A 13,779-nucleotide genomic window follows, 5' to 3' on the forward strand; every position below is an offset into this window, starting at 1 on the left:
ATATCGTGGTCTGGGATAATTTGTACCTCACCAAAGTTTTCGCAAACTTCGCCCTTACATACATAGGACAGCTGACCAGCCATTCTACCTTCCGCGTTGCTTGTTATAAGTAAACTCTCCCGGGTGCACTCCAACATGCATGTTAGATTGTCAACCAGGATATCCAAATAATATATAGTTTCGATTCCATAAGGCTCCAACTCGTAGAGCAGCTCCCGCATGTTACATACAGTTATAGTTCTCCTCACACTTAATCTTGATCACTTCAATCATCGACATGAATTTTATGTCCCGAGATTCGAGCCTTTTATTTTTTTCCTGGACTTTCGTTTTTAGCTTTCTTTTTCAGTACATAACGATTTGCATCCGTGGAGAAAACCTGGGTACTGTCGGTTCGTACGAGAAAAGGGAAGCATGGGGTTATTCCAGCTTCAATGTTTTTTTGAGCTGCAACAATTAAATCACGGAGACCTTCTATTATTTCTTCACGAGGTCTATATCTGACCTCAATGAACTGCCGGTCAGCTGGTGGAGGATAAATTTCTTCAAGGGGCTTTAGGACAGTAACCATAGATGACTTTAGTATTCTAAGATTTTCTAAGATGTGGTCATCCATTGGTAGGGTTATGGCAATATTGTTGGTGATGATGAGAGATATGGCTCTGAAACAGCAGAAGGAGCAAGAAGACTGTGTAAGTTGGGAGGAAGGTCAAATTTCTTTTTTCTTTTTCTTGTTTGGTTTTCGGTCGAGAATCACCTCCCAAAATAAATAGAGCACGTAATGCAAGGAAAACCAAAAAAGAAAAAAAGGGAAACTTGTATGGTCGAAGCCCGCAAGGGGAAATTTGGAAAGCTAGGTTATAAAAAGTAAGAAAAAGAAATAATTAATATTAATAAAAGGGAATGTAGGAGGAGATTTTGCGTGTGGAGAATCAGCTACCAAAATATTAAAAAAAAAAAAAAAAAAAAGGGGAGTGAAGCCTAGGGGACTTGCCTTTACAAGTCCCACACAGAATAGAAAGAATTTGATTACAGGACTAAAGGAAAAAGAAAGTATAGTAATTTTATTTTATTTTTTGCTTCTCTTTATAATTCGTTTGTAAATAAAATGGGTAAGTAAGATTGTTTGAGATTGTACAATTACGAACGCTATTAAAATCCAAATAATAGCTTAGCCCATGAAAACTCATTGTCCGTATAAAAGCGTCTTTCCTTTTGTTGAGATACAGTCCAAAACCCTAGATCAGTTCAGATCAGAGCGCTCTCTCTCTCTCTCTCTCTCTCTCTCTCTCTCGGTGTCTCATAAAATAAAACCCCAGCAGAGCACTCCTTCCTGCCTTCCTTCCTTCCTCTGACTTTGATCGATGGCAGTCTTAATTGCGGGCGATCTTCGTTTCTGTCAATATGGTGGTCGTATGGTTGATTGTGCGAATGCCCGTGGGCGACAGGTTACTCTGCGCCATGTCGAAAGCAACATGACGAGCAACGCAGAGTACATAATACTGGTGGTTGGGAGTTACGGCGCTTACTTTCGATTGACCAAGGATGAGGTTGACCGTAGGTTTCCTTGTATCATTGTCTACACACCAGACCCCGTGCCGGAAGAGGATACGATCTCCTTTGTAAGGAAGATGAAGGAGGAGTTGGATCTCCCAGTGTTAGCCATTGCCGAGAGTAGTCCACGGTCGGTGAAGAATTTCTCTCTTTTCGTAGCAGGAGGATGCGACATAAAGTGGTTGGGACTCCGGCCTAGTGATGTGGTGGCGTTAAAAATGCATCCACGGTGTATGCGGCCCATGAATAGCAGGGATCTTAAGCTAGCACAACGTCTCTTGGAAAAAGATGCAGTCGTGAAGCAACGTCCGGAATGGGTTGAGGAGCTCAAGAAAATGGTGGAGACCCGCAGCAAAGTAGAAGTTGAGGCTTTGTCCCCCTTAGGGTGGAGCTTCTTGTCCAACGTTTATTTTCCAGACAAGATGGCAGCACAGGATTGGATATGACTCACTCACTAGTGCTCATATATGGCTATAGCTACCTTAATTATTACTAGGTATCTTCTAAATTATTCTGTTTGGCATGCTCAATATACTATTTGTTTTTCTTTTTCTGGATGATGATGGTGATGATGATGATGCATATTGTTTGTTCATTTCTCTTTTATTTTTCTTTCTAGATTTGGGTTTGATTTGATGCATTTATATATAATCAATCGGGACTTCAATTCAGATAGGAAATGTCTCTGCTATCACTATGATTCCTGAATTTCGTTTTTCACTCTTTAAATTATATGAGTGAATTTTGAATGGAATGTGTTTAGAGAGATGAATGTTGCTGGAGATCATTTGGCAAAGCATGGGACACCAGCTGGATTTGGGATTGCATACCTTTAATATATTCTCTACTGAGAGAACGACTAAAAACCATAGAGAGGGTGGGACTCCAAATCCCTCATCAACAATATTTGTTCCAATCCCAAACCCAGTGGGATTCCTCTTCTTCTGTTATTTTATCTCTTCCCTTTCTTCTAAAGATGAGTGCGAATAATGATCACAAATATTCATTCAGAAATATAGTGGAAGCTGTTGGGCGAATGATCACAAAATTGAAGTATAGGATGAGATTTATAAAGTAAGGCTAAGAGTGTTTGTAAAACAGAGAATTAGACAAACTGATTTTATTAACTTCTTCGATACAACATGGTAACCTATAACATTGGCTAAGATACAACTTTTGATATCTAAAAAAATACAACTTCTCATATGCTGAAGAGATACAACTCTTCATAAGAAACTTGTAAGAAAAGATACAATTAATAATTTTATTTTCTAAATTTAAACTGTATACAATATATTACTTTTAACAGTAGCTCACATTACAGTGGATGTACTCTTACAGAAATACTTATTAAACACTATGGATGACTCTCTAGATTCCAATTCAATTCATGATGATGGTGATGCATATTGTTTGTTAATTTCTCTTTTATTTTTCTTTCAGGGTTTGGGTTTCATTTGATGCATTTATATATAATCAATCGAGACTTCAATTCAGATATAGGAAATTGTTTTTCTCCTGCTATCACAATGAATCATAGCCTATGATTTCTAAATTTGTGAAAGAAATTTTCACTCTCCAAATTATATGAGTGAATTTGTTTACTGCATAAGATATATCTTGTGCTATGTCTTGCTTGGGCTCAGCATCTTTGGTTTTTGATTGGGTGTTGTCGCTGTCATTTTTGTTCTTTATTCTGCTGTATTGTGTTTTGGCTCGTCTAAGTTTGCTTGTGAGGTGGTTCTGTTCTGTTAGTTTTTTTTTTTTGGGCTCGTTGCACTGCAGCGAGGGGGTTCTTGTTTCCACCTCATGATGGACGTGTTCTTTTGCTTATCCAATTATATTACTTGAATTTAAAATACTCAGCTTCATCTGTTTAGCTTCCCTAGTGACTATTGTTCATCTAGTTATTTTTATTCTGGAAGTTCTATTTCTTCTCCAATACACCAGCCAAATTCATTGAAATGATTCTCAATTTTAAGAACCCAGTCACCCTTATGAGCACATAATTTCTTGCAATCCTCAACTTTTGTGACCCTCCTGGATTTCTCTGGCAGCTGTTGAAATATCTATTCTTTCAACTCTAACCAACTTCTTCCGAGTCCATTCTTGAATTTCTTATATATCTACCCCTTTTTATACATCGATCAGGTTGTATTGTGTAGTGGCATTAGACCACTTCTTGTTCTCAGCTGAGGAAATGGACAAAATGACTGGACGATGCAGCAATTCTGCTGCTTTGTTATTCTTACTCAGCCATAGCCTTTTCTAATCTGAGCACAGTAGTGAAACTATAGCTTGGATCTCAAGGCTGATAGCTCCAGCAAACAATATATTAGTGACAATTACATTTCTTCTGAGTAACCTTGCTTCTCAATGACAAAAAAGGCCTCAGAAACAAAAATTATGCGAACAAAACTGATGAAACGAAGAATATGGCACCCTTAGTAGAATTAACCAGGACTGCCTTTGTCAAAACACATCATCAATAAATAAATCCAAGCACAATCTTAATCACTTATAATCCAAGCCAATTATAAGAACTTTGAACATTTTGAGAATTTTGACAGCCAAAATAAGGCTACTAAATCACAGTTCACATATGAAAAAATAATAATAATTACAAGCACTGCATAATACAACTAATCTGTGTGGGTAAGCAAATTGAATCCCCATGAGTCACAAAGATCCCTGCTAACTGCTAAGAAAATAAAATAAAAGAAGCTTCAAAAGTAATGCAAAGTGAAAGAGTGACTTGAACTTTTTAACTGATGCCTTTTATATATGATGATGAATCAAAGATTATTTGCTTTAGGGCTAGCAGATGAATAAGCTAGCCCTTGCTTTAGGCTTTTCCTTTTTAGGCTTTTCCTTCTAAGTAATGGCCCCTGCTCTTTTCTGCAACCATGTAGCTGAGTTTAATGGCTACATTTTTTCTTCTTCTGGTTTTGCAGTTAAATATGGTAATAAATGACTCCTATCACCGGCAACTGTGCTGCCTCGAATGGCTTTTGAAGACATCAAACTTGGTAACGTCCATATTTCCAAAGGGGATAAGCCCTCTTACCAGCTGCTTTTGCAGCTTGATTGTGAAGTTGGAAGCACAAGGAAAGCATGTATAAATTGCAATCGTGTTGGAGATCATATCACATTCATAGGAGTGTTATAATAATTTTCTTTATATATATCTGAATTATACTTTATTTATGAATCATATTGTTGGAAGTCGTATGGCATAATCTGAATTATACTTTATTTATGATGATATTTGGCGTGTTGCAGGAATGACATAATCTTGGAACATGTTTTAGATGAATATGATTTACATATTTAAATTTATTATATATATATATAAAAACCAGGATTTGACAATGCTCATATTCATGTTGTTGATAACAATATGACAACGTTGAAAGTGCGTTGTGAAATTTGCAACACGCATAAGATGTTAAAAGAATAAATGGTATACAAATTTTAGGGATATGTTGCTGTTTCTTATTTGAGGGATCCCTCAACTGAAGCTCCCTTTATATGACGGATCTTAAGTCTCTGCCTTTAGAGATGGTGCATTTACCCGCATTTCATAAAATCTAGACCATCCAAGTAATCCAATGCTTATAGGTAATGCCACATCGCCTACAATAAATTTGTTGCCGTATTATCAAACCGATGCCGTTTATACCTGGTCTTCATCTCTCCTCTCAACTCCCGCACTCATCTTCTCTCTCATGTCTTCTATGCCCCATTTCTTTTTGTTTACAATACTTTTCTCATATGTTCAGTATGAGCGAATTTTGGCCAGTAATCTTTTTTTTTTTTCCATCTGCACATCATTGTGATTTGTTATTTTTTTTTTATTAAAAAAAAGCCTTTAATAGCTGCAATATACATCATCAATTTTTAAAGAAGGCAAAGGTGAAGCTTGAATTTGCTGCTTCTGCAAAAGCCGGAGAGAAGAATTATATCGATCCTTTATTTCATATTTGGGATGTGATTGCTACACTACAGCAATTGATTGCTATTGCAATCCAAATACACTACCGCAATTGATTGGTAATGCAATATGTAGTCATCAGCCAAAATTGATTAGGAAATTACCAAACTGATTGCTATTCTGATTAATTGATCTTCAGTTACTATACATTAAACTAGAAGAAAAAGACCAAAAACAAAAACAGATTAAAAAGACATTTTGGATTTTCTTGTGAGCAAAGCTGATTTGAAAGTGAATACAGTCTAATCACATTAATTAAAATGATCGATTATAAGGGGACGAACAACATATATAAAGTTTGTTTGTTTTTTTTAAACTTTCCAATCAGATTGTTTTGTTTTGTTTTTTTCCACTAATCACTATCCTGAAGAGAAAACAAGAAAGGATTGAATGCGTGCGAGTAACAAGAAAGGATTGATTAAATTATGAGGCCTTTAGGGCTGATATCTCTATCCACATGAATTATGACAACTGGCCTTTAGCTGCAATGTTCAGTGTTACAGTTCACACACACATCTAATTTGAGGGACCAACTTATAATATCTACTACCTATTTGCAACTTTTTCTTGCTTTGGTTTTTGGTCGTGAATCACCTTCCAAAATAAATAGAGCATGTAATGCAAGAAAAAAAGAAAAAGAAAAAAAAGGGAAACTTGTACGGTCGAAGCCCATAAGGAGGCAAGGGGAAATTTGGAAAGCTAGGTTATAAAAAGTAAGAAAAGAAATAATATTAACAAAAGGGGAATGTAGGAGGAGATTTTGCGTGTGGAGAATCAGCTATCAAAATTATATATATAAATAAAATAAAAAAATAAAAAAAAGGGGGAGTGAAGCCTAGGAAAAAGAAGAATTAGACTCCCCGACTTAAGGAAAAAGAAAGTATATATTGTGTGGTTTGTTCGGTATAAAAGCATCTCCTCCTCCTCGTTGAGAACCCTAAATCAAATCCGATCAGCTGTCTCATAAAATAAAACCCCAGCAGAGCACTCCTTCCTGCCTTCCTTCCTTCCTTTGACTTTGATCGATGGCGGTCTTTATTGCGGGCGATCTTCGTTTCTGTCAATATGGCCGTGGTATGGTTGATTGTGCGAATGCCCGTGGACGAGAGGTTACTCTGCACGATGTCGAAAGCAGCGGTGGTGAGATGACGAGCAACGCAGAGTACATAATACTGGTGGTTGGGAGTTACGGCGCTTACTTTCGATTGACCAAGGATGAGGTTGATCGTAGGTTTCCTTGTATCATTGTGTACACACCAGACCCCGTGCCCGAAGAGGATAGGATCTCCTTTGTAAGGAAGATGAAGGAGGAGTTGGATCTCCCAGTGTTAGCCATTGCCGAGAGTAGTCCACGGTCGGTGAAGAATTTCTCTCTTTTCGTAGCAGGAGGATGCGACATAAAGTGGTTGGGACTCCGGCCTAGTGATGTGGTGGCGTTAAAAATGCATCCACGGTGTATGCGGCCCATGAATAGCAAGGATCTTAAGCTAGCGCAACGTCTCTTGGAAAAAGATGCAGTCGCGAAGCAACGTCCGGAATGGGTTGAGGAGCTGAAGAAAATGGTGGAGACCCGCAGCAAAGTAGAAGTTGAGGCGTTGTCCCCCTTAGGGAGGAGCTTCTTGTCCAACGTTTATTTTCCAGACAAGATGGTAGCACAGGATTGGATATGACTCACTCACTAGTGCTCATATATAGCTAGCTACCTTAATTATTACTAGGTAGGTATCTTCTTAATTATTCTGTTTGCCATGCTCAATATACTATTTGTTTTTCTTTTCTGGATTCAACTAATGACGATGATGATGCATATTGTTTGTTAATTTCTCTTTTATTTTTCTTTCTAAGTTTGGGTTTCATTTGATGCATTTATACCCTTTTTGGCTTTGGGGGAATATTATACCCCATTGTTGTGTATCTTGAATTTGATGTGAGAGGTTTTGAGTGTTGTTTGATTCAATTTCCATGTGCTTGCTTCTGTTCTGATTGCTGACTTTTATATATAAAATACCTTTTGAAATGTTAATCAAATAAGATATGTATCTTCTCCATGCGTCCACTTTCTTTTTTCCCTCACTGCCTTTCCCTCTCAATTTCCAAAAAGGAATGCTTGGCATTTTCATCAAGGGCATTTTGCACATTGGTTGGCTTCATGAAGAAGGGGGGCTTTCAAGTGCAATAATTAAGAGGATGAGAGAGGGCCTCGCATGATTATTATTGACAAAAGAATTATACAATAATGGGGCACTAAATCTGTGTCCCACAATGAAATTTGTCTAGAACCATAGATTTTGTGCTTGGGTGAGGAAGTTGTTTAAAATGTGCTAAAAATGATCAAGTAAATCAACTGAGATCTTTCTCTAATCACTACCACATTTTACAGTTTGCGCGACGAATACAAATTCGTCGCGCAAAGAACAAAGCAGTCGCCCAAATAACAGCGCGACAGTAATAGCGTCGCGCAAAATTAGTCGCGCAAAGATCGTAAAGAAAGACTTTGCGCGACAGACTTTATGTACATTCGTCGCACAGGAAACTTCGTTGCACCAAAGGTTCAGGGACGGTCCTTCTTTCGTCGCGCAAACCATTGAGTGACGAATAATTAAACGTCGCACCAACATAGTGCGACGATTTTACTTCGTCGCACAAACATTTCAGGGACCGTATTGATGTCGTCGCGCAAAATATTTGCGGGACGAAACAGTAGTTGTCGTAGATACAAAATGCGACGATGTGGATTCGTCGCGCAAATAATAAGCGACGAAATTGTACTCGTCGCATTTCCATAAGGGGACGAAATATTTCGTCGCGCAAACGTAAAATATATTATTTTATGATTTAGTTATACGGGTTTGTATTTTCCTTTAAATGAGTTTGCGCGACGACTATTATTTTCGTCGCGCAAAATTAGTAATTAATTTTTGTTTTTTTTTTGTTTGTTTTTTTGGAGATATAATTTTTTGTTTTTTTTTTAATTTATAATTAAATGAAATTACAATAAAAAAAAATGTAATGAAGAGAAATTTTTTGTTATAACATAATAATAGAGTAAAATACAAGAGAAATGTTTTAAAATGTAATTAAGAAAGTATAAAACTAATCAAATATTGTTTGATAATCTACTTGGTCTCCGATCTGGACATTGTGGACAGAGGCAGAGGTTTGGTGGCCATGCTCGGGTTGGATGGGCTCAGAGGTGGACGGGGGAGCAAAAGACAGTACGGGAACGCCGGACTGGGAGAGGGACTGTAAAAACAAATCCATCTGGGACATCCGGGCTTGAAGCTGGGACATCTGGGCCACCTTGGCTTGATGCTGGTCCATGTGGGCCACCTTGGCTTGAAGCTGGTCCATATGGGCCACTCGGGCTTGAAGCTGGTCCATCTGGGACGTCCGGGCTTCAAACTGGGCCATCATTGCTGTCATAGCACTGTTTGACTGGGCTGATGAACGGGGTCTAGGTTCCCGCCGCCGGGCATTCCCCATCCCTCGACAGTATGTCACTGGCCGCCTCCCGAGAGTCTGATCCAAGGCTTCCGTCAAGATCTGAAACCCCGCATCCTGTTGAGGAGCCACGTACTCGAGCGGCGTATCAGGAGGAAGCTGGGAGGCGGACTCCTGAAGAACCAACTGGCTCTTCTCAATCATGGTCGTCTGTTTAACATAACATAAAATATTAATTAAAATATTCATATAATAACCATGAAACTTGAACGCGTAAGATAATAATTAAAATTAAAGACTACTTACATGAAGGGACTCTGCCAACTCATTCCCAGGTCGAACATAAACGTCGCCAAAGACGTCAATCTCTGGGAATTTAGACCCCTCCTAAATTGAACAAGAGAAAAAAAAATATATTAGTACGAAAAAAATAAATTAATATTAAAGACATATTAAAAAAGAAATAAAAATGATATTATTATTACCTACCGCCGCGCCTCCATCCTATAGGAGAAGGGCCTAGCACCTGAATGGTGGAGAAGAGTCTTCTTCGCCCTATTGCCCTTATTTGCTTTGGCCATCTTCTGTTAAACAAAAAATAAAACGTATTAGTTGAAATTGAAATGAAATATAAAAAATTACAAAACATTAGTAAGAAACGTGTAATAATTTTGAACTTAGTATAAAAAAAATACCACATAATCAGCCCCCTGAAAATGACCACAGAGCCACTCCCAACTATCCTCCCGCCCCTCAAGCTCCTTCGGGCAACCCTCCTGAAGAGCGACTTGCGGATCATCATATGCTTGAAAATGGTGGTGCAGGTCGCTCTTCCACTGCTTGTACCTATCCGCAAACAGTCTGTTGATGTACCCCAACAAATCGTCGTTGGCATTCTCTAAATTGTAGTCGATCTGCAATAAATTAATTACATGCATTAAGTATTAGAAATATATTAAATTGGAAGGGAAAACAATTAAAAGGTAGGATACATACCGACAGCTGTCCACGCATCTCGTTATGCACCTCGTCAGGCATGGCCTTCCAAGACTTCCATTTCATCGGACAATAGGTTCGAATGACTGAACCAACATCGTGAGCCAATGAGCTATGTTGGTCCGCCGTAGGTGCAGCTCGATGACGCTCATCGTATCTGATGTTGATATTAGTGTTGGTCACCCGAGTGACCTTCGCCGTATTCAACTGGCGACAAGGTCCCCGGGTGTTCTTCTTGGCTGCAAAGAAATATAAAATTAACGTTCATTAACAAATCATAAAAAAGTAATGGTACGAAACATTTGTAGTTGAAGGAAATCTTTACCTGGTTGAGAACCCGACGCACCAGCAGTGGATGTCGAAGCGGTGTCCATCAAGTGGGGAGGGCGATGACGGCGCCTGGCGCTAACAGGTTGTGCCACTGAGGACTCTGATGACACCGGTGCATGGGAGACATTGGGAAAAGCTGGGACCTTGTGCAACTGTGCTGGAGCAGTGACAGCAGACGTCACAATCGGGGGAGGCAAACTATGAGGACTCGTCACCATCTTACGACGTCTAATAAGTTCTGACATCTGCACAACTGATAAGGTCTTACAATTAAAACATCCTTGGCAAAATTATTTTTATTTTTTTGAAAAAAAACCTCAAAACCTAATCAACAACAAATTCAATATTTAAAAAAAAAGAAAGAAACATGTATTCTTATATAAAAAAAAACATAAGCACATTTTTAAAAAAACCTCAAAACCTAAACCCTAAAAAGACCAAATAATTGCCAGCACCACAATGCAATTTCAACACCTCCAATCAAATATGAAATCAACAATCAAAATCCAATACCAAAAAAAAAATTGAAACATATGCTTCCTAACCAACCATCAGACTAAGCAATTTTGTGCCCCAATCAAATCTAAAATCTAACAGCAATACACGTAAAAATTCACAAATCCAACACCACAATGCAAGTTCAAAACCTCCAATAAAATCTAAAATCAACAATCAAAATCCAATACCAAAAAAAAAATTGAAACATATGCTTCCTAACCAACCATCAGACTAAGCAATTTTGTGCCCCAATCAAATCTGAAATCTAACAGCAATACACCTAAAAATTCACAAATCCAACACCACAATGCAAGTTCAAAACCTCCAATAAAATTTGAAATCAACAATCAAAATCCAATACAAAAACAAAATTGAAACATAGGCTTCCTAACCAAGCATCATACTAAGCAATTTAAACATTCACAAAATACACAATCTGGAAATTGAAACAGCAAAACAAATATAAAAATTCGAAATACAAATTCCAAACAGCATCCACAAATTTCAGAAATACAAAATCAGAATTGAAATTATTAATCGGGGCTAGAGTTTAGGATTTTACCAAGTGGGTTTCGAGGGAGACCGGAGGGCACGCAGGTCCGGCGGTGGCGAGCGAGACAGAGAGAGGGGGGCTGCCGTCTGACAGGGATGACCGGAGCCGGAGGAGCGCGGGACTAAGGGGATGGAGGGGACGGAGGAGCGAGGAACTGAGAGGGGACGCAGGAGAGAGGGACTGAGAGGGATTACTGGGGACGGAGAAGAGAGGGACATAGAGGGGATGAAAGCCAGAGAGCCGCACGGAGGAGCGACGGACTGAGAGGGATGAGAGGGGACGGAGGTGAGAGGGACTGAGAGGGATGAGTGCGTTCGGAGGAGAGAGGGACAGAGAGGGACGAGAGGGGGTGAAGGAGAGAGAGCGGGTGCGAGTTAGGTTCGAAGGTCTGATCCAGAGAGAGAGAGGGGGCCTGAGAGGTTTAGGTTTTGAGAGGTTGAAGACAACTGAAAACTGCGCGTTTTTTTCCCCAAACTATTTGTGGTCTTGTGCGACGAACAAAACATTGGTCGCGCAAAGTTAAAATATCGCCCTTTGTGCGACGAAATATAAAAAAGTCGTCGCGCAAATACGTTTTAATAGGCGGGATACGAACCGCCTAAAATTTTGGGGACTTGCGCGACGAAACAAATAAAGTCGTCGCGCAAAATAAACCGTAAACCCTGAACCCTGAACCCTGAACCCTGAACCCTGAACCCTGATACCTAAACCCTAAGCCAGAAACCCTGAATTACATTGCGCGACGGAAATAATTTGTTACGTCGCGCTTACGGTTCTTGTGCGACGAAACAGTGATTTATTCGTTGCGCAAGCTCTGTTTAATTTTAAAAAAACTTAACAACAGAAAACTATGGAAATGTTAGTGACTATATTGTTTTAATGGGGCTACACATTCTACAATACTAGTTTCACCAATCCAACCATCAAACTTGTTTGTTTATACTTAGAGATCGTACACGCCAAAAATTGAAAAAAATCTACGTTTATAGATGGTGTAACGGGACCAAAATTTACGACGGTTATAAACAAAAAATCACGATTTAACGGTTTTTTTAACTCCGATTTTGATAATTTTTTACGGGTGCACTCCTTTACTGCATATGAATATAATGATTGAATTGGATCGTCATTTAAAAATATTTACACTAGTGCATACAACAAACTCATATGTTCTATTTAACAAACATATACAAAAATTCTTTTTTTTTGTTGAATATATTGTTTTGATGTGGTGTTGCATTCTACAAAAATAGTGTCAACGATCCCACCGGCAGACTTGTTCGTTTATACTTGGAGATCGTACATGCCAAAAATTGGAAAAAATATACAATCATACATGTTGTAACGAGACCAAAATTTTCGATGGTTATAAATGAAAAATCACAATTTAACGGTTAATTTAACTCCAAATTTGATGATTCTTTGAGCTCTGCACACCTTGACTCCATATGAATACAATAACTGAATTTGATGTTCATAGAAAAATATTTATCATTAAATTTCGACAATTTTATTTTTTAAAGTCTTTGCGCGACGAAAATTGAGGTATACGTCGCGCAAAGTGAAACAGAAAATAATAAGGAATTTATATTGATTAATTTTTAAACAACGTTGTGCGACGAGGCCGTGTTATTCGTCGCGCAAATACTATTATCGCGACGACATAATGTGTCTTCGTCGCGTATAGAGGGTTTATATTATTTCGCAAAAATTGCAAATTTTTTGGGGAAAAATCCTTGAGCGACGACACAATATTATTCGTCGCGCAAGGATTCTGATAATTTCGTGACGAGGCTAGCTTTTTCGTCGCGTAAGATACCGATGATTTTTTGCGCGACCAGGATATCTCATTCGTCGCGCAATCTTAAGTTTTCCCACATAATCTCCTAATTTTCTAAATTAATGGAAATAATTGTAACAAAATCCATTTTCAAATGTAATTGACTAAAATCTACATTCTAGCAAGCGACGTGACGTGTTTCACAGGTTGAAGCTGTGTTTTAAAGTTGCAAATGAAGTAAACTACATGTTTAAACTTTTGATCTTTAAGTCTTGAACCATGACTTCTCTTCGTAGGGAAGTTGATAACCCTGCATAAAGGTACGTATGAATGATGAGCTTATCTAAATATATTGAAAAGCTTATGATTTACATGGCAAAATTCAAATTAAGGCATGGGAATAAATGGAAATTAAGGTATGGGAATAAATGGAGCTTATGATGAGCTGATCTAAATTTATCGAAAGTTTCTTGCGAGACGAATGTTATATCCGTGGCGCAAGGGTCATTTCTGTGAATTAATTTTTTTTTATATTTGTTACTCTGCGTGACGAAGACTTCCGTCCCGCAAATATTCCTCTTGCGACGCCATATTTTATTCGTCGCGCAAAGGTGGTTTCTTCTATTAAAATTT

General features: G+C 38.4%; 1 long non-coding RNA gene and 2 pseudogenes across 2 annotated transcripts; 2 read left to right on the forward strand and 1 right to left on the reverse strand.

The window, feature by feature from the left end:
- Positions 1-1,123: 1,123 nt before the first annotated feature.
- LOC110760322 (uncharacterized) lies at positions 1,124-4,814 on the forward strand. The gene is made up of 2 exons (XR_015835431.1): positions 1,124-2,050; positions 4,509-4,814. It is a non-coding gene; the product is annotated as an uncharacterized LOC110760322 (long non-coding RNA).
- Positions 4,815-6,573: 1,759 nt separating this feature from the next.
- LOC110760294 (DNA topoisomerase 6 subunit A pseudogene) lies at positions 6,574-7,218 on the forward strand (annotated as a pseudogene).
- Positions 7,219-8,641: 1,423 nt separating this feature from the next.
- LOC148295190 (uncharacterized) lies at positions 8,642-10,533 on the reverse strand (annotated as a pseudogene). Its single transcript, XR_015835333.1, has 6 exons — positions 10,311-10,533; positions 9,986-10,224; positions 9,685-9,903; positions 9,475-9,573; positions 9,296-9,376; positions 8,642-9,199 (listed from the first exon to the last, which is right to left on the reverse strand). The product of XR_015835333.1 is annotated as an uncharacterized LOC148295190 (transcript).
- Positions 10,534-13,779: the final 3,246 nt, after the last annotated feature.

This window comes from Prunus avium, chromosome 4 (assembly GCF_965620075.1).
Source record: "Prunus avium chromosome 4, drPruAviu1.hap1.1, whole genome shotgun sequence".
Lineage (NCBI taxonomy): Eukaryota > Viridiplantae > Streptophyta > Magnoliopsida > Rosales > Rosaceae > Prunus > Prunus avium.